Here is a 20,000-nt window from a genome sequence, read left to right as displayed (position 1 = left end):
TACATTAGACGACCTTGGATTTTCGTCTCCTGCACCGCCATGCAACTTTGATGGTCGGGTAACTTTCGCTATTTACTGTCGGAGATCACTTTTCATGATTAATAATGCATCCTGAGACCGTTTTACTCAAAGTTAGAGCAAAAAAATTTTTTGTCCAAAAATCTTCCGTCGGTCATACCGGTACCCATGTCCTATGACTTGTACCAAGTTGTGAAGGGTACATTTTGACAAAAATCCAAAAAAATCTTTAAAAAGTCGCTATTGCTTATTGCATTCAGCATCGTTAGACGACTCTTATATGCCTTGGATGACCACTGTCTGATGATTATTTTAGATTTTATGCCAAAATTTTGATTTCGTGTCTTACGTCCCTACATTAGACGACCTTGGATTTTCGTCTCCTGCACCGCCATGAAACTTTGATGGTCGGGTAACTTTCGCTATTTACTGTCGGAGATCACTTTTCATGATTAATAATGCATCCTGAGACCGTTTTACTCAAAGTTAGAGCAAAAAAATTTTTTGTCCAAAAATCTTCCGTCGGTCATACCGGTACCCATGTCCTATGACTTGTACCAAGTTGTGAAGGGTACATTTTGACAAAAATCCAAAAAAATCATTAAAAAGTCGCTATTGCTTATTGCATTCAGCATCGTTAGATGACTCTTATATGCCTTGGATGACCACTGTCTGATGATTACTTAAGCTTTTATGCCAAAATTTTGATTTCGTGTCTTACGTCCCTACATTAGACGACCTTGGATTTTCGTCTCCTGCACCGCCATGCAACTTTGATGGTCGGGTAACTTTCGCTATTTAATGTCGGAGATCACTTTTCATGATTAATAATGCATCCTGAGACCGTTTTACTCAAAGTTAGAGCAAAAAAATTTTTTGTCCAAAAATCTTCCGTCGGTCATACCGGTACCCATGTCCTATGACTTGTACCAAGTTGTGAAGGGTACATTTTGACAAAAATCCAAAAAAATCATTAAAAAGTCGCTATTGCTTATTGCATTCAGCATCGTTAGACGACTCTTATATGCCTTGGATGACCACTGTCTGATGATTATTTTAGCTTTTATGCCAAAATTTTGATTTCGTGTCTTACGTCCCTACATTAGACGACCTTGGATTTTCTTCTCCCACACCGCCATACAACTTTGATGGTCGGGTAACTTTCGCTATTTACTGTCGGAGATCACTTTTCGTGATTAATAATGCATCCTGACACCGTTTTACTCAAAGTTAGAGCAAAAAAATTTTTTGTCCAAAAATCTTCCGTCGGTCATACCGGTACCCATGTCCTATGACTTGTACCAAGTTGTGAAGGGTACATTTTGACAAAAATCCAAAAAAATCATTAAAAAGTCGCTATTGCTTATTGCATTCAGCATCGTTAGACGACTCTTATATGCCTTGGATGACCACTGTCTGATGATTATTTTAGCTTTTATGCCAAAATTTTGATTTCGTGTCTTACGTCCCTACATTAGACGACCTTGGATTTTCTTCTCCCACACCGCCATGCAACTTTGATGGTCGGGTAACTTTCGCTATTTACGGTCGGAGATCACTTTTCGTGATTAATAATGCATCCTGAGACCGTTTTACTCAAAGTTAGAGCAAAAAAATTTTTTGTCCAAAAATCTTCCGTCGGTCATACCGGTACCCATGTCCTATGACTTGTACCAAGTTGTGAAGGGTAAATTTTGACAAAAATCCAAAAAAATCATTAAAAAGTCGCTATTGCTTATTGCATTCAGCATCGTTAGACGACTCTAATATGCCTTGGATGACCACTGTCTGATGATTATTTTAGCTTTTATGCCAAAATTTTGATTTCGTGTCTTACGTCCCTACATTAGACGACCTTGGATTTTCGTCTCCTGCACCGCCATGCAACTTTGATGGTCGGGTGACTTTTGCTATTTACCGTCGGAGATCACTTTTCATGCTTAAAAAAGCATCCTGACACAGTTTTACTCAAAGTTAGAGTCAAAAAAATTTTTGTCAAAAAATCTTCCGTCGGTCATACCGATACCCATGTCCTATAACTTGTACCAAGTTGTGAAGGGTAAATTTTGACAAAAATCCAAAAAAATCATTAAAAAGTCGCTATTGCTTATTGCATTCAGCATCGTTAGACGACTCTTATATGCCTTGGATGACCACTGTCTGATGATTACTTAAGCTTTTATGCCAAAATTTTGATTTCGTGTCTTACGTCCCTACATTAGACGACCTTGGATTTTCGTCTCCTGCACCGCCATGCAACTTTGATGGTCGGGTAACTTTCGCTATTTACTGTCGGAGATCACTTTTCATGATTAATAATGCATCCTGAGACCGTTTTACTCAAAGTTAGAGCAAAAAAATTTTTTGTCCAAAAATCTTCCGTCGGTCATACCGGTACCCATGTCCTATGACTTGTACCAAGTTGTGAAGGGTACATTTTGACAAAAATCCAAAAAAATCATTAAAAAGTCGCTATTGCTTATTGCATTCAGCATCGTTAGACGACTCTTATATGCCTTGGATGACCACTGTCTGATGATTATTTTAGATTTTATGCCAAAATTTTGATTTCGTGTCTTACGTCCCTACATTAGACGACCTTGGACTTTCGTCTCCTACACCGCCATGCAACTTTGATGGTCGGGTAACTTTCGCTATTTACTGTCGGAGATCACTTTTCGTGATTAATAATGCATCCTGACACCGTTTTACTCAAAGTTAGAGTAAAAAAATTTTTTGTCCAAAAATCTTCCGTCGGTCATACCGGTACCCATGTCCTATGACTTGTACCAAGTTGTGAAGGGTACATTTTGACAAAAATCCAAAAAAATCATTAAAAAGTCGCTATTGCTTATTGCATTCAGCATCGTTAGACGACTCTAATATGCCTTGGATGACCACTGTCTGATGATTATTTTAGCTTTTATGCCAAAATTTTGATTTCGTGTCTTACGTCCCTACATTAGACGACCTTGGATTTTCGTCTCCTGCACCGCCATGCAACTTTGATGGTCGGGTAACTTTCGCTATTTACTGTCGGAGATCACTTTTCATGATTAATAATGCATCCTGAGACCGTTTTACTCAAAGTTAGAGCAAAAAAATTTTTTGTCCAAAAATCTTCCGTCGGTCATACCGGTACCCATGTCCTATGACTTGTACCAAGTTGTGAAGGGTACATTTTGACAAAAATCCAAAAAAATCTTTAAAAAGTCGCTATTGCTTATTGCATTCAGCATCGTTAGACGACTCTTATATGCCTTGGATGACCACTGTCTGATGATTATTTTAGATTTTATGCCAAAATTTTGATTTCGTGTCTTACGTCCCTACATTAGACGACCTTGGATTTTCTTCTCCCACACCGCCATACAACTTTGATGGTCGGGTGATTTTTGCTATTTACTGTCGGTGTTCACTTTTCGTGGTTAAATATGTATTCTGAGACAGTTTTACTCAAAGTTAGAGAAAAAAATTTTCTTCTCAAAAAATCCCCCGAAACCAATGTCTTATACATTGTACCAGGTTATGAGGCGCACCTGTGTGTGAAGAGTTCTTCGTGTGGTTTATAGACATTTCAGGCACTTGGTATATATTTTTGGTTTCTTACCAACCAATTCGACTTGCCTTCATCTCTTGTTAGGTTTATAATATCAATACTCGAACTTATATGCATGTTCAGGGACATCATTTTAACTTTCGGTTTGCACCCAAGTCCCGAACTTAGAGATATTTTTGGTTTTGGACCAACCAATTCGACTTGCCTTCATCTCTTGTTAGGTTTATAATATCAATACTCGAACTTATATGCATGTTCAGGGACATCATATTAACTTTCGGTTTGTACCCAAGTCCCGAACTTAGTGATATTTTTGGTTTCCGACCAACCAATTCGACTTGCCTTCATCGCTTGTTAGGTTTATAATATCAATACTCGAACTTATATGCATGTTCAGGGACATCATTTTAACTTTCGGTTTGTACCCAAGTCCCGAACTTAGTGATATTTTTGGTTTCCAACCAACCAATTCGACTTGCCTTCATCTCTTGTTAGGTTTATAATATCAATACTCGAACTTATATGCATGTTCAGGGACATCATATTAACTTTCGGTTTGTACCCAAGTCCCGAACTTAGTGATATTTTTGGTTTCCGACCAACCAATTCGACTTGCCTTCATCTCTTGTTAGGTTTATAATATCAATACTCGAACTTATATGCATGTTCAGGAACATCATTTTAACTTTCGGTTTGCACCCAAGTCCCGAACTTAGAGATATTTTTGGTTTTGGACCAACCAATTCGACTTGCCTTCATCTCTTGTTAGGTTTATAATATCAATACTCGAACTTATATGCATGTTCAGGGACATCATATTAACTTTCGGTTTGTACCCAAGTCCCGAACTTAGTGATATTTTTGGTTTCCGACCAACCAATTCGACTTGCCTTCATCGCTTGTTAGGTTTATAATATCAATACTCGAACTTATATGCATGTTCAGGGACATCATTTTAACTTTCGGTTTGTACCCAAGTCCCGAACTTAGTGATATTTTTGGTTTCCAACCAACCAATTCGACTTGCCTTCATCTCTTGTTAGGTTTATAATATCAATACTCGAACTTATATGCATGTTCAGGGACATCATATTAACTTTCGGTTTGTACCCAAGTCCCGAACTTAGAGATATTTTTGGTTTCTTACTTACCAATTCGACTTGCCTTCATCTCTTGTTAGGTTTATAATATCAATACTCGAACTTATATGCATGTTCAGGGACATCATATTCACTTTCGGTTTGCACCCAAGTCCCGAACTTAGTGATATTTTTGGTTTCTTACCAACCAATTCGACTTGCCTTCATCTCTTGTTAGGTTTATAATATCAATACTCGAACTTATATGCATGTTCAGGGACATCATTTTAACTTTCGGTTTGCACCCAAGTCCCGAACTTAGAGATATTTTTGGTTTCTTACTTACCAATTCGACTTGCCTTCATCTCTTGTTAGGTTTATAATATCAATACTCGAACTTATATGCATGTTCAGGGACATCATATTCACTTTCGGTTTGCACCCAAGTCCCGAACTTAGTGATATTTTTGGTTTCTTACCAACCAATTCGACTTGCCTTCATCTCTTGTTAGGTTTATAATATCAATACTCGAACTTATATGCATGTTCAGGGACATCATTTTAACTTTCGGTTTGCACCCAAGTCCCGAACTTAGAGATATTTTTGGTTTTGGACCAACCAATTCGACTTGCCTTCATCTCTTGTTAGGTTTATAATATCAATACTCGAACTTATATGCATGTTCAGGGACATCATATTAACTTTCGGTTTGCACCCAAGTCCCGAACTTAGAGATATTTTTGGTTTCTTACTTACCAATTCGACTTGCCTTCATCTCTTGTTAGGTTTATAATATCAATACTCGAACTTATATGCATGTTCAGGGACATCATTTTAACTTTCGGTTTGCACCCAAGTCCCGAACTTAGTGATATTTTTGGTTTCTTACTTACCAATTCGACTTGCCTTCATCTCTTGTTAGGTTTATAATATCAATACTCGAACTTATATGCATGTTCAGGGACATCATTTTAACTTTCGGTTTGCACCCAAGTCCCGAACTTAGAGATATTTTTGGTTTCTTACTTACCAATTCGACTTGCCTTCATCTCTTGTTAGGTTTATAATATCAATACTCGAACTTATATGCATGTTCAGGGACATCATTTTAACTTTCGGTTTGCACCCAAGTCCCGAACTTAGAGATATTTTTGGTTTCTTACTTACCAATTCGACTTGCCTTCATCTCTTGTTAGGTTTATAATATCAATACTCGAACTTATATGCATGTTCAGGGACATCATTTTAACTTTCGGTTTGCACCCAAGTCCCGAACTTAGAGATATTTTTGGTTTCTTACTTACCAATTCGACTTGCCTTCATCTCTTGTTAGGTTTATAATATCAATACTCGAACTTATATGCATGTTCAGGGACATCATATTCACTTTCGGTTTGCACCCAAGTCCCGAACTTAGTGATATTTTTGGTTTCTTACCAACCAATTCGACTTGCCTTCATCTCTTGTTAGGTTTATAATATCAATACTCGAACTTATATGCATGTTCAGGGACATCATTTTAACTTTCGGTTTGCACCCAAGTCCCGAACTTAGAGATATTTTTGGTTTTGGACCAACCAATTCGACTTGCCTTCATCTCTTGTTAGGTTTATAATATCAATACTCGAACTTATATGCATGTTCAGGGACATCATATTAACTTTCGGTTTGCACCCAAGTCCCGAACTTAGAGATATTTTTGGTTTCTTACTTACCAATTCGACTTGCCTTCATCTCTTGTTAGGTTTATAATATCAATACTCGAACTTATATGCATGTTCAGGGACATCATTTTAACTTTCGGTTTGCACCCAAGTCCCGAACTTAGTGATATTTTTGGTTTCTTACTTACCAATTCGACTTGCCTTCATCTCTTGTTAGGTTTATAATATCAATACTCGAACTTATATGCATGTTCAGGGACATCATTTTAACTTTCGGTTTGCACCCAAGTCCCGAACTTAGAGATATTTTTGGTTTCTTACTTACCAATTCGACTTGCCTTCATCTCTTGTTAGGTTTATAATATCAATACTCGAACTTATATGCATGTTCAGGGACATCATTTTAACTTTCGGTTTGCACCCAAGTCCCGAACTTAGAGATATTTTTGGTTTCTTACTTACCAATTCGACTTGCCTTCATCTCTTGTTAGGTTTATAATATCAATACTCGAACTTATATGCATGTTCAGGGACATCATTTTAACTTTCGGTTTGCACCCAAGTCCCGAACTTAGAGATATTTTTGGTTTCTTACTTACCAATTCGACTTGCCTTCATCTCTTGTTAGGTTTATAATATCAATACTCGAACTTATATGCATGTTCAGGGACATCATATTCACTTTCGGTTTGCACCCAAGTCCCGAACTTAGAGATATTTTTGGTTTTGGACCAACCAATTCGACTTGCCTTCATCTCTTGTTAGGTTTATAATATCAATACTCGAACTTATATGCATGTTCAGGGACATCATATTAACTTTCGGTTTGTACCCAAGTCCCGAACTTAGTGATATTTTTGGTTTCCGACCAACCAATTCGACTTGCCTTCCTCGCTTGTTAGGTTTATAATATCAATACTCGAACTTATATGCATGTTCAGGGACATCATTTTAACTTTCGGTTTGTACCCAAGTCCCGAACTTAGTGATATTTTTGGTTTCCAACCAACCAATTCGACTTGCCTTCATCTCTTGTTAGGTTTATAATATCAATACTCGAACTTATATGCATGTTCAGGGACATCATATTAACTTTCGGTTTGTACCCAAGTCCCGAACTTAGTGATATTTTTGGTTTCCGACCAACCAATTCGACTTGCCTTCATCTCTTGTTAGGTTTATAATATCAATACTCGAACTTATATGCATGTTCAGGAACATCATTTTAACTTTCGGTTTGCACCCAAGTCCCGAACTTAGAGATATTTTTGGTTTTGGACCAACCAATTCGACTTGCCTTCATCTCTTGTTAGGTTTATAATATCAATACTCGAACTTATATGCATGTTCAGGGACATCATATTAACTTTCGGTTTGTACCCAAGTCCCGAACTTAGTGATATTTTTGGTTTCCGACCAACCAATTCGACTTGCCTTCATCGCTTGTTAGGTTTATAATATCAATACTCGAACTTATATGCATGTTCAGGGACATCATTTTAACTTTCGGTTTGTACCCAAGTCCCGAACTTAGTGATATTTTTGGTTTCCAACCAACCAATTCGACTTGCCTTCATCTCTTGTTAGGTTTATAATATCAATACTCGAACTTATATGCATGTTCAGGGACATCATATTAACTTTCGGTTTGTACCCAAGTCCCGAACTTAGAGATATTTTTGGTTTCTTACTTACCAATTCGACTTGCCTTCATCTCTTGTTAGGTTTATAATATCAATACTCGAACTTATATGCATGTTCAGGGACATCATATTCACTTTCGGTTTGCACCCAAGTCCCGAACTTAGTGATATTTTTGGTTTCTTACCAACCAATTCGACTTGCCTTCATCTCTTGTTAGGTTTATAATATCAATACTCGAACTTATATGCATGTTCAGGGACATCATTTTAACTTTCGGTTTGCACCCAAGTCCCGAACTTAGAGATATTTTTGGTTTCTTACTTACCAATTCGACTTGCCTTCATCTCTTGTGAGGTTTATAATATCAATACTCGAACTTATATGCATGTTCAGGGACATCATATTCACTTTCGGTTTGCACCCAAGTCCCGAACTTAGTGATATTTTTGGTTTCTTACCAACCAATTCGACTTGCCTTCATCTCTTGTTAGGTTTATAATATCAATACTCGAACTTATATGCATGTTCAGGGACATCATTTTAACTTTCGGTTTGCACCCAAGTCCCGAACTTAGAGATATTTTTGGTTTTGGACCAACCAATTCGACTTGCCTTCATCTCTTGTTAGGTTTATAATATCAATACTCGAACTTATATGCATGTTCAGGGACATCATATTAACTTTCGGTTTGCACCCAAGTCCCGAACTTAGAGATATTTTTGGTTTCTTACTTACCAATTCGACTTGCCTTCATCTCTTGTTAGGTTTATAATATCAATACTCGAACTTATATGCATGTTCAGGGACATCATTTTAACTTTCGGTTTGCACCCAAGTCCCGAACTTAGTGATATTTTTGGTTTCTTACTTACCAATTCGACTTGCCTTCATCTCTTGTTAGGTTTATAATATCAATACTCGAACTTATATGCATGTTCAGGGACATCATTTTAACTTTCGGTTTGCACCCAAGTCCCGAACTTAGAGATATTTTTGGTTTCTTACTAACCAATTCGACTTGCCTTCATCTCTTGTTAGGTTTATAATATCAATACTCGAACTTATATGCATGTTCAGGGACATCATTTTAACTTTCGGTTTGCACCCAAGTCCCGAACTTAGAGATATTTTTGGTTTCTTACTTACCAATTCGACTTGCCTTCATCTCTTGTTAGGTTTATAATATCAATACTCGAACTTATATGCATGTTCAGGGACATCATTTTAACTTTCGGTTTGCACCCAAGTCCCGAACTTAGAGATATTTTTGGTTTCTTACTTACCAATTCGACTTGCCTTCATCTCTTGTTAGGTTTATAATATCAATACTCGAACTTATATGCATGTTCAGGGACATCATATTCACTTTCGGTTTGCACCCAAGTCCCGAACTTAGTGATATTTTTGGTTTCTTACCAACCAATTCGACTTGCCTTCATCTCTTGTTAGGTTTATAATATCAATACTCGAACTTATATGCATGTTCAGGGACATCATTTTAACTTTCGGTTTGCACCCAAGTCCCGAACTTAGAGATATTTTTGGTTTTGGACCAACCAATTCGACTTGCCTTCATCTCTTGTTAGGTTTATAATATCAATACTCGAACTTATATGCATGTTCAGGGACATCATATTAACTTTCGGTTTGCACCCAAGTCCCGAACTTAGAGATATTTTTGGTTTCTTACTTACCAATTCGACTTGCCTTCATCTCTTGTTAGGTTTATAATATCAATACTCGAACTTATATGCATGTTCAGGGACATCATTTTAACTTTCGGTTTGCACCCAAGTCCCGAACTTAGTGATATTTTTGGTTTCTTACTTACCAATTCGACTTGCCTTCATCTCTTGTTAGGTTTATAATATCAATACTCGAACTTATATGCATGTTCAGGGACATCATTTTAACTTTCGGTTTGCACCCAAGTCCCGAACTTAGAGATATTTTTGGTTTCTTACTTACCAATTCGACTTGCCTTCATCTCTTGTTAGGTTTATAATATCAATACTCGAACTTATATGCATGTTCAGGGACATCATTTTAACTTTCGGTTTGCACCCAAGTCCCGAACTTAGAGATATTTTTGGTTTCTTACTTACCAATTCGACTTGCCTTCATCTCTTGTTAGGTTTATAATATCAATACTCGAACTTATATGCATGTTCAGGGACATCATTTTAACTTTCGGTTTGCACCCAAGTCCCGAACTTAGAGATATTTTTGGTTTCTTACTTACCAATTCGACTTGCCTTCATCTCTTGTTAGGTTTATAATATCAATACTCGAACTTATATGCATGTTCAGGGACATCATATTCACTTTCGGTTTGCACCCAAGTCCCGAACTTAGAGATATTTTTGGTTTTGGACCAACCAATTCGACTTGCCTTCATCTCTTGTTAGGTTTATAATATCAATACTCGAACTTATATGCATGTTCAGGGACATCATATTAACTTTCGGTTTGTACCCAAGTCCCGAACTTAGTGATATTTTTGGTTTCCGACCAACCAATTCGACTTGCCTTCATCGCTTGTTAGGTTTATAATATCAATACTCGAACTTATATGCATGTTCAGGGACATCATTTTAACTTTCGGTTTGTACCCAAGTCCCGAACTTAGTGATATTTTTGGTTTCCAACCAACCAATTCGACTTGCCTTCATCTCTTGTTAGGTTTATAATATCAATACTCGAACTTATATGCATGTTCAGGGACATCATATTAACTTTCGGTTTGTACCCAAGTCCCGAACTTAGAGATATTTTTGGTTTCTTACTTACCAATTCGACTTGCCTTCATCTCTTGTTAGGTTAACACAATTTTTAATGCAATTGCATGTATTTTGTGAGCTTATGGGTGAGGGATTTATGTAGCGGACTTAGAGAAATTTTTGAAGTCCAAACATTCAATTTGGACTCCATACTCCATTGCTCCTCTAAGAGGTACCTAGTACCCCGTACCGAAGCAACCTTCACGTTTGAACTTTCCACTAGGAGGTGCAGCCATCACTCGACATGTTAATCATTATCACCCCATACTACTCTCTATATCCGGATACGGCGCTAACCCGATTGCTTGCCCCGACAGCAATCGACCCACTCGTAAGCGGGTTACCCGTAGGTAAGTCAACGATGCGTATTGCCCCCTTCAAGCAAACCGATCATCACTCCGTGGAGGAGTAATGACGGACCCGTACCGGTATCAACTGCATATGATCAACATTCTTATGAACCCACACACTCTTCGCTTATATGCTCAGTAACATTTCAATACTCTCTCTGTCTTTCGTTTTCCAACTCATTCATCGTGCATACTGAACACACCCGGAAAGGTGCGACAGTACACACGAATACACCACCAAGCATGGGTCGCCTGAGAGGATCGATGCGAACGCATCTCTACAACTCGCAGCTCCCAGCCTGAAGTCCCGTCGTTTGCGGGCGGTCGGTAGGCATCGAAACTAGTCAAGTCCACGGTCGGCGAGGTCAGCTGCCACCAGTGTTCCCTATGGTCAGGTACTAACACGTGCGGTGCGACCCTGCGCGATGCGGCCAAGTCTAGAAGCGGGGATGAGGCGCCAGGCTGCGAGGCAGCGCCAGCGTATCTCGGAGGGTTGTTAGGCCCGCTAGCTTACGATTGCCTATGGGGGTTTGAAGCGCTATCAGCTCGGATTGGTTACGACCTTAGAGGCGTTCAGGCATAATCCAGCGGACGTAGCGTCATACCAAAGTCCGGTCGAACTAGTATTGAGCCAGTGGTCCGTACCTGTGGTTCCTCTCGTACTGCACAGGAATTCCGTTAAGATAGCACAAATGCACACACCAGTAGGGTAAAACTAACCTGTCTCACGACGGTCTAAACCCAGCTCACGTTCCCTTGAAAGGGTGAACAATCCTACGCTTTGGGAATTTTGCTTCACAATGATAGGAAGAGCCGACATCGAAGGATCAAAAAGTCACGTCGCTATGAACGCTTGGCGACCACAAGCCAGTTATCCCTGTGTTGCGATCGGTCAGCCGAAGTGAGCAGACGTGCCTGTGCTGTGCTCCGTGAGGAAAAAATTTTTTCGGGTTTATCAGTGAAAACAATAGTTAGGGTGGTGAATTTACGTGTGCGGCCCCCGATCTTGTTCCTACGCCCCCCCTCCGAATTTTTCCGGAAAATTCGGAAAATTGAGGGAGTTTTTCGTGGGACGGTTTTTCGCGAATATTAAGAAAAGTAGTGGACCGATCGGGCCAAATGAGGTCTTAAAAGAAGCGGGCCAGTGTGCCGCATGTTTTTGAGAAGGAAAAACTTTGAAAAGTATGGAGTTCAGTTTATAGTGAGTGATTAAAAAGTGAAAATTGAACTTAAAATAGCCAGTGTAGCTTAAGAGCTAGAAGAGAGCTGCCATATAAAGATTTGTGCGTTTCTTGGAGGAGAACAATTCCAGAAAGTTTCAAGACAATCGAGTGAAAACTGACGGAGTTACAGGGCGGCAAAGTTTCGCACCAAAAAAGGACGCCGTTTTTCGCCTTCCGAAAATGGCGGCGTGTGTGTGAAAAAAGCCGTTAAAAACCGTTAAAAACCGTTAAAAACTGGTCCCTGTACCACCAACACCCGGACGGAACATTTTGTGCGGAGCACCCGGTGTTCGGACGGGTTGTTCAGAGTGTCCGCCCTGGTTTCCCGAGAGTTCCCGGCGGGCCCACTGGCCGCTTTTTGGAGGTTCGGCCGGCCAGTCAACCGATCCGGACGTGCGACCCCTCCATCGACGCGTCTCGGTAAGTGGAAACTGGGAGTGACCATCCCGCCCCCCTCCCACCCACCCACCACCCACTGGAGCGGAAAAACACCCTCACAAACGGTTTTTCCGCGTTTTCCCGGGGAAGGAAGGGAGATAGCGTCTTGGGGTCTTCGGTGGAGTTGTTCGGGTGGACCCTCCCCACCCACCCCCCTGGAAAACCGACCGATTTTCCACCACCAGGGGGCGCTACAGCCAGGAAAAGCCACCGGTTGAAGAGTTTTCCGACCCTCACGGGAAAACCGGGCTTTTCCCGATAGGGGTTTATATGGGGGACGGAGCCCGTTTTTAAAGGAGAATACCCCCCCGCAAGGATTTCCCCCCACCCCCCCTGGAAAATAGGGTTTTTCCGGGCAGCCCCCCTTTCCAAACTATCAACCGGACCCGGGCAAGTGGGGTGTCCAACGACGCAGCTCAACGGTACGAAGTGAAAGCACACCCCCCCGCCCCGCCCCCACCTACCCCAACCACCCACCAACCCCCCGGAGCCGTAAAACCGGTTTTCTTAGCGGTTTTCCGCGATTTTCCCGGGGAAGGAAGGGAGATAGCGTCTTGGGGTCTTCGGTGGAGTTGTTCGGGTGGACCCTCCCCACCCACCCCCCTGGAAAACCGACCGATTTTCCACCACCAGGGGGCGCTACAGCCAGGAAAAGCCACCGGTGGAAGAGTTTTCCGACACTCACGGGAAAACCGGGCTTTTCCCGATAGGGGTTTATATGGGGCACGGAGCCCGATTTTAAAGAAGAATCCCCCCCCGCAAGGATTTCCCCCCACCCCCCCTGGAAAATAGGGTTTTTCCGGGCAGCCCCCCTTTCCAAACTATCAACCGGACCCGGGCAAGTGGGGTGTCCAACGACGCAGCTCAACGGTACGAAGTGAAAGCACACCCCCCCGCCCCGCCCCCACCTACCCCAACCACCCACCAACCCCCCGGAGCCGTAAAACCGGTTTTCTTAGCGGTTTTCCGCGATTTTCCCGGGGAAGGAAGGGAGATAGCGTCTTGGGGTCTTCGGTGGAGTTGTTCGGGTGGACCCTCCCCACCCACCCCCCTGGAAAACCGACCGATTTTCCACCACCAGGGGGCGCTACAGCCAGGAAAAGCCACCGGTGGAAGAGTTTTCCGACACTCACGGGAAAACCGGGCTTTTCCCGATAGGGGTTTATATGGGGCACGGAGCCCGATTTTAAAGAAGAATACCCCCCCGCAAGGATTTCCCCCCACCCCCCCTGGAAAATAGGGTTTTTCCGGGCAGCCCCCCTTTCCAAACTATCAACTGGACCCGGGCAAGTGGGGTGTCCAACGACGCAGCTCAACGGTAGGAAGCGAACGCACACCCCCCCGCCCCGCTCCCACCTACCCCCACCACCTACCAACCCCCCGAAGCGGAAAAATCGGTTTTTTAAGCGGTTTTCCGCGATTTTCCCGGGGAAGGAAGGGAGATAGCGGTCACGTGTGGAAGAGAAAGTTGCTCGTTAGGGAAATTTCCATCAATCCTCATCTTTAGAACCTGGATTTCCCGACTTCGGCCGGAAAAGTCAAATTTTCCGGGCACCATTTTCCGGCCGGATAGTACGAAGTTGGGTGTCCAGCGACGCGGCTTGGAGTAAGGAAGGTAGAAAACATCACCCCGCCCCGCTCCCACCTACCACCACCCCCCTGGAGCCGGAAAACCTGTTTCTCCGAGGGTTTCCGTGAGTTTTCCGGGGGAAGGAGCGGAGCTAGCTGATCCAGAGCCGAAGGGGATAGTAGACGAGACCCATTACTCGCTTATGAGTGCGCCGTATCAATTACGGCCTAGAAAAGGGTCGGTGGTGGCTACCCAGCCACCAGTGTATGAGCGTCCGGCCACGCCCACGATGGAGCTTTGCTACTCCAGCGACGAAGATGAAATGAATAACACCATCATTGCGACGTCGGGGCGTGAGGCAGGGGAGGCGGTCATGGAGTTGGAGCAACCAACAGCCTTAGTGCTAACACCATCGGCATCTCCTGCTCCGGAGGCAGTTGGTGGGACCATCGACGCGGGAAGCTGGGCATTGCTGATGGCACAGCTGCAAAGTATCGCCGCCCAGCTCACAACCGCGCTGGAGGAGTTGCGTTCTTGTCGTGAGGAGAACTCAGCACTTCGACGCGAAAACGAGTTGTTGCGCACGGGCACTCGATCAGTGCTTGAGTTGCAAACTGCGGCGATACACGGCAGTAACCGGGAGTCTGCCCGGAAGCGTCTGCAGCGGCAAAGGCAGCGACAGCGAGAAAAGCAGCAGCAGCAGCAGCAGCAGCAGCAACGTCAGCTGCAGCAGCAGCAGCAGCAGCAGCAGCAGCAGCAGCAGCAGCAACGTCAGCTGCAGCAGCAGCAGCAGCAGCAGCAGCAGCAGCAGCAGCAGCAGCAGCAGCAGCAGCAGCAGCAGCAGCAGCAGCAGCAGCAGCGTCAGCAGCAGCAGCAGCAGCAGCGTCAGCAGCAGCAGCAGCAACAGCTGCGTCAGCAGCAGCAGCAGCAGCGTCAGCTTCAGCAGCAGCAGCAGCAGAAGCAGCAGCAGCAACAGCCGCAGCAGCAGCCGCAGCAACAGCAGCTCTGGACGACGGTGGTGAAAGGCCACTCGTCCAAGCGGCAATGCCACCAGCCGCAGCAGCAGCAGCAGCAGCAACAGCAGCGAGGCGAGCGATACGTGCCACCGCAGCTTCGCACACCGCAGCAGCAGCAGCAGCAGCAGCAGCGTCCGCAGCAGCAGCAGCAACAACATCAGCAGCAGTCCAAGGGGCGTCGTGTACGACCTGACCGCATCGCGGTGGTTCCGGGTGCGAACAAAACCTGGACGGAGATGTACGTTAAACTACGTACGTCTCAGGAGCTGCAGGACGTCCGGGCGGACATCGGGATGGGGCGTCGGACCGCGCAAGGCCATCTGATAGTCCCGCTGCGCAAGAACGTGGACAGCGCGGAGCTGGCTCGCCGCATTCAGCTGGCGCTCGGCGAGGATGGCGTGGCCCGGGTCGTGACGGAGATGGGAGAAGTTCTCGTCACAAACGTCGACCCCTTGGCTCAGGAGAGCGACGTGGAGCTTGCCATCAAGCAGCAGCTAGGAGCGGAGCCGGGTATTGCGCGGGTCGAGCTGTGGGAGCTCCGCGATGGCACGAAGCGGGCTCGAGTGCGGCTTCCACTCGGAAAGGCTCGGCTTCTGATTGGCCAGAAGCTTACTCTGTGCCAGTGTGTAAGCGGCATCCGCGAGGTCCCGAAGAAGCCGCTTGATCTACAGCGCTGCTTCCGCTGCTTACTGACGGGGCACCTGGCGCGAGATTGTCGTGCCCCCACTGACCGGTCGGGTCAGTGCCTGCAGTGTGGCGAGGTAGGCCACCGCATCAGCCAGTGCACCGCGGCGGCTAAGTGCGTATTCTGCCAGGGGCCCCATCGCGTGGGCCATTCATCGTGCCCCCAGAACTTGCAATGGCGGGCGTAATGCGGGTGATGCAGGCCAACCTGGGTGGTGGACGCATCGCCCAGGACCTGGCCTTGCAGACAGCCCGCACAAAGCGGGCCGACGTGCTGTTGCTGTCGGAGGTTTACCGGCCTCCAGATGGTAGCGGTAACTGGGCGGTCGACTCGTCGGGGGGAGCAGCTGTGGTGGCGACCGGCCACCTCCCAATCCAGCGGGTCTGGCGCTGTGCCATGCCCGGATTGGCAGCAGCGCAGATCGGAGGGGTGGTTTACATCAGCTGCTACGCCCCTCCGCGTCTCAACACCAGCGAGTTCGAGCAGTTACTGGAGGCGGTGGAGTTGGAGGCCCAACCTCACCCGCGTATCGTCTTGGCAGGCGATTTTAACGCCTGGAACGAGGAGTGGGGTAGCCAGCGTTCTACCTGGCGCGGTGAAGAGCTGCTTGATACCGTCAGGCAGCTGGGCCTTGTGGTCCTGAACCAAGGCTCGGTCCCGACGTTCGTGGGCAACGGAGTCGCCACTCCCAGTGTCGTGGATGTGTCTTTTGCGAGCACATCCATCGCTCGTCCGGACACTTGGGAGGTGGCAGTGGACACCGCTGCGTGCCACTACACGGCATCGGACCATCGGTATATCTTCTTCACCGTGGGGCCTCCAACTCGTGACCAGCAGCAGCGACAACAGCAGCAGCACCAGCACCAGCAGCAGCAGCAGCAGCAGCAGCAGCAGCAGCAGCAGCAGCAGCAACAGCAGCAGCAGCAGCAGCAACAGCAGCAGCAGCAGCAGCATCATCGTCAGCGGGGACAGGGGTCCTCAACGTCGTCCACCACTTTCCGGCACGCTGGCCGTAGATGGAAGACGACGCAGTTTTCGGTCGAGGCATTCACAGCCGCACTCCAGACGGCCGGATTCCCGGAACGAGCCGTGAGCCAGGAGGGGATGGTCGCCGCCATGTTCGATGCATGCGATGACACGATGGAGCGCGTCACCGTGTCACATCGTGACCCCCATCGCGACCTCTTCTGGTGGACCCCGGAGATTCTGCGTCTTCGGGAGGAGTGCGCGGCTGTACACGAGAGAATGCTTCGTACGACCGATCTGCAGGAGCGCAGCGCCGTGGCCGCACATCATCGGTCGGCGAGGAGAGCGGTGGAGAAGGCTGTCCGGGCCAGCAAGCGTGCACAGCTTGATGAGCTGATACAACAGGCGGAGACCAATGAGTTTGGGGCCGGTTACCGGGTGGTAATGTCTCGCCTTCGTGGCAGCTTTGTGCCACCGGAGACAGACCGTGCCGTACTGGAACAGATTGCCAACGATCTGTTTCCAACTCATCCGCCTGTTGTCTGGCCGGACTCCGAATTGCCGAGTGCGGACACCGAGGAGCAGAGGACATCGCTGACCCCCGTTACTGCGGACGAGCTGCTTAGCATCGTGGGATCAATGGCGAACAGGAAAGCGCCTGGATTGGACGGTATTCCCAATGCTGCGGTTAAGACGGCAATTAGGAAGTACCCGGAGGTTTTCGTCCGTTTGTATCAGGACTGCCTGGACCGGGGTGCGTTTCCAGCGCCCTGGAAGAGGCAGCGCTTGGTGCTGCTGCCAAAGCCTGGCAAACCTCCCGGGGAAAGCTCCTCCTACCGGCCGCTGTGCATGCTTGATGCACTCGGCAAGGTATTGGAGCGCCTAATCCTTAACCGGCTGAACGAGTTCCTGGAGGAACCAGATGCGGAACGATTGTCGGACGAACAGTACGGATTCCGGCGGGGCAGATCCACCATCAGTGCGATCCAGCGCGTTGTCGAAGCGGGCAGGAAGGCCATGTCCTTTCACCGTACCAATGCCCGAGACAAGCGCTGCCTGATGGTGGTTGCCCTGGACATCCGCAACGCGTTCAACTCCGCGCCTTGGCAGGCCATCGCCAGCGCGTTGAGGGACAAGGGGGTACCGTCGTCGCTGCAGAGGATGCTGAAAAGCTACTTCGAGGATCGGCGACTGGTTATCGACACCAGCGAAGGCCCCGTCGAGCGCAGCATCAGCGCGGGAGTTCCACAGGGTTCCATATTGGGACCCACGCTGTGGAACGTGCTGTACGACGGGGTCCTGGGTGTCCAGTTGCCTGAGGGGGCCGAGGTTATTGGCTACGCCGATGACCTTGTAGTCTTGGTCCCCGCAACGACACCCCAAGCCGCTTCCTCAACTGCTGAACGCGCCATCGCGGCGATCACGACCTGGCTGGACCAAAACCGTCTTTCGTTGGCTCCGGAGAAGACGGAAATGACGCTCATCTCCACCCTGAAGCGTCATCCGGTCGTCAGCATCAACATCGGGGGAGTGGTCGTGCAATCCCAGCGCTCCATCCGCTATCTTGGAGTTTGGTTGCACGACCACCTGTCATGGTTGCCGCACGTTCAGCAGGTTGCAGCGAAGGCCATGAGGGTTGCGGAAGCCATCACGCGCCTCATGCCGAACCACAGTGGCCCGAAATCGTCACGTGCTCGACTACTGGCGGCCGTTGCGGACTCCATCCTTCGCTACGGGGCCCCAGTATGGTCGGAGGGATTGCAGCTGCAACAGTGTCACAGACTGGTGCAGCGTGTGCAGAGGACGACGGCCATTCGGGTGTGTCGGGCTTTCCGGACGGTGAGGGGAGAGACGGCCGTGCTGCTGGCCGGTCTCATCCCGATACGCCTGCTGATCGAGGAGGACAGCAGGGTGCATCATCGTCTGCAGGATCCTGCGAACGAACACTCGAGAGCGAGTGTAAAGAGCATGGAGCGCGACCGTACCTACGGGCAGTGGCAGCAGCAGTGGGACGCGGATGCTGCTAGAGAGGACGCCAGTCGGTTCACTCGGTGGACGTATCGAGTGATACCTGACGTGAGGACATGGCAGTCACGGAAACACGGAGACGTGACGTTCCAGTTGGCGCAGGTTTTGTCCGGTCACGGTTTTTTCCGTGACTACCTGTGCCGGATGGGCTTCACGTCGTCCCCGGACTGCCCCAGATGTCCTGGCGTCGCTGAGACGGCGGAACACGCCGTTTTCAGCTGCCCCAGGTTCGCCACTGAACGCGGAAGGCTGCTCGAGGCGGGTAGTACGAGCGAGATCACCCCCGAAGGTCTCGTTGCCGCTCTGCTCGAGAGCCCGGAACGTTGGAGCAGCATCTGTGAGTTCGTCGCCGGCGTCACGGACGAGCTCCAGGATGGTTGGAACGCGGAAAGGGAGCTGTTGGCTGCGCAGGGTCAGCCGTCAGCCGCACACCTCCCTGACAACTCGGTGGCTGTCGCTCGTAACCAGCGCCGGAACGTTGCGAGGAACGCGGCACGGGCGAGAGCGAGGGAGTTACAGCGAGGTGGGCGGCCCCCAACACCACCTCCATCGCCGACAACAGCTGCGCGCCGGGCAGCCATTCGCGAGCGAGTCGCGAGATTCAGGGAGAGGCGAAGGACTGTGGCCTCCCTGGCATGGCTGTACGGCGAGGGCGCGGATTCGTCCAGCGACGAAGAGGACGATTCTCCATCAGCAGCTCCAGAGCAGCATATCAGCAATCGACCAGGTGGCCTCTCTGCCGCTGAAGCAGCCGCGGCAACGGAGGCAGAAACAGCGGCACGTTGATTAAAAGGGGCGCAATGAGAGTACGAAGGGCTTTGAAGCCAAGTTGGGCGGCCTTCGATAGGCACTCGAAGTTTGGAATGAAATCAGGAAGGGATAAATTTTGTAAATATGATAAGAAACGTTTATAGTAAGTTACAAATGCGCGAAGCTATTCTGCATATACACCCTGGCCAAAAAACCCTCGCGGGGCAA

At 47.0% G+C, this 20,000-nt stretch overlaps 1 pseudogene; it reads right to left on the bottom strand.

Moving 5' to 3' along the window:
* Nucleotides 1–19,903: 19,903 nt before the first annotated feature.
* LOC126566798 (large subunit ribosomal RNA) overlaps nt 19,904–20,000 on the bottom strand; it is a 3,694-nt pseudogene continuing 3,597 nt past the window's right edge.

This window comes from Anopheles maculipalpis (genome assembly GCF_943734695.1).
Source record: "Anopheles maculipalpis chromosome X unlocalized genomic scaffold, idAnoMacuDA_375_x X_unloc_31, whole genome shotgun sequence".
Classification (NCBI taxonomy): Eukaryota; Metazoa; Arthropoda; class Insecta; order Diptera; family Culicidae; genus Anopheles; species Anopheles maculipalpis.
The sequence above is the reverse complement of the archived record's forward strand: the minus strand, read 5'-3'. Positions and strand labels throughout refer to the sequence as shown.